Genomic DNA, 1,645 nt, shown 5'->3' with positions numbered 1-1,645 from the left:
GGTGGGAGGGAGGGGGGCGCAAGAGGGAGGAGATATGGGAACATATGTATATGTATAACTGATTCACTTTGTTGTAAAGGAGAAACTAACACACTATTGTAAAACAGTTATACTCCAATAAAGATGTTAAAAAAAAAAAAAAAAAAAGAAAGTGAGGCCAAGTTGCCTTCCCGGAAGGCTGTTCTAGGTTTTCCCTGAATGCCCTGTGGCTTTGTCGTGCCTGAAGCAAAGAGGAAATTAGAATTAGAAGAGGCTGGGGTCAGGGACTTCCCTGGTGGTCCAGCAGTTAAGACTCACGCTCCCAATGCAGGGGGGCCAGGGGTGAATCCCCGGTCAGGGAACTCGATCTCGCATGCCACAACTAAGATCCTGAACGTGGCAATGAAGAGCCCGCCTGCCGGACCAAGACCCAGGCAGCCAAATAAATAAATAAATAGTCAAAAAGAGAAGGGGGGTGGTCAGTTTGCACAGGACCCATAACGGACATCAGCAGATGCTACTGCCCCCAGGTAGATGGAAATGTCCCAGTTTATCATAATCCTTTCAAGGCTTTTGTCTAAACATCAATTAGTATAATCTGCAAAAATACTGAATCACTATGCTGTGACTATGCTGTACACCTAAAACTATAACCAGGCAGGACCCTATGCAGCCTTCCCAGGACAGGCCTTCCCCTTCCCATGGGGGGGCCTTCCCCCCACCACGTTGTTGCCGAAAACCCAGCCTCTGTTCACAGGTGCCGAATAGAAATGGGGAGACAGAGCTTTGGAAGAAAGAAAGGAGTATATTTATTACTTTGCCAGGCAGCGGGCTCCTCCTCCAAAAACTATGTGTCCCAACCCAGGGGGATTTGATGAGGAGTTTTATGACAATACTTCCTAAGGGTGGGGTTGCTGACAAGATTAGGGCGTGAGCAGGGTCTCAGGTGGCTGGTCTCCTAATATTTATTTATTTATTTTTTGGCCGGAGGGGGGTGGGGGTTGGGGGGGTGGTACGCGGGCCTCTCACCGTCGTGGCCTCTCCCGTTGCGGAGCACAGCCGGTTCCCCTGCATCGGCAGGCGGATTCTCAACCACTGCGCCACCAGCGAAGCCCTGGTCTCCTAATCTTGATGAGCTTCTCTGGTTCCTTTAATCTTGCCTCAGGTGGTTTCTTTTGTTTTCTTTTTTTTGTTAATTTTTTAATTTAATTTTATTTACTTTTTTATACAGCAGGTTCTTATTAGTTATCCATTTTATACGTATTAGTGTATATATGTCAATCCCAATCTCCGAATTCATCACAGCACCACCGCCCTGCCACTTTCCCCCCTTGGTGTCCATACGTTTGTTCTCTACATCTGTGTCTCTATTTCTCCCTGCAAACTGGTTCATCTGTACCATTTTTCTAGGTTCCACATATACGCGTTAATATACGATATTTGTTTTTCTTTTTCTGACTTACTTCACTCCACATGACAGTCTCTAGATCCACCCACATCTCTACAAATGACCCAATTTCATTCCTTTTTATGGCTGAGTAATATTCCATTGTATATATGTACCACATCTTCTTTATCCATTCGTCTGTTGAGGGGCATTTAGGTTGCTTCCACGACCTGGCTATTGTAAATAGAGCTGCAATGAACATTTTGGTACATGACTCTT

The sequence above is a fragment of the Physeter macrocephalus genome, chromosome 5, assembly GCF_002837175.3.
Source record: "Physeter macrocephalus isolate SW-GA chromosome 5, ASM283717v5, whole genome shotgun sequence".
Taxonomy (NCBI): domain Eukaryota; kingdom Metazoa; phylum Chordata; class Mammalia; order Artiodactyla; family Physeteridae; genus Physeter; species Physeter macrocephalus.
Note: the sequence above shows the minus strand (reverse complement) of the source record.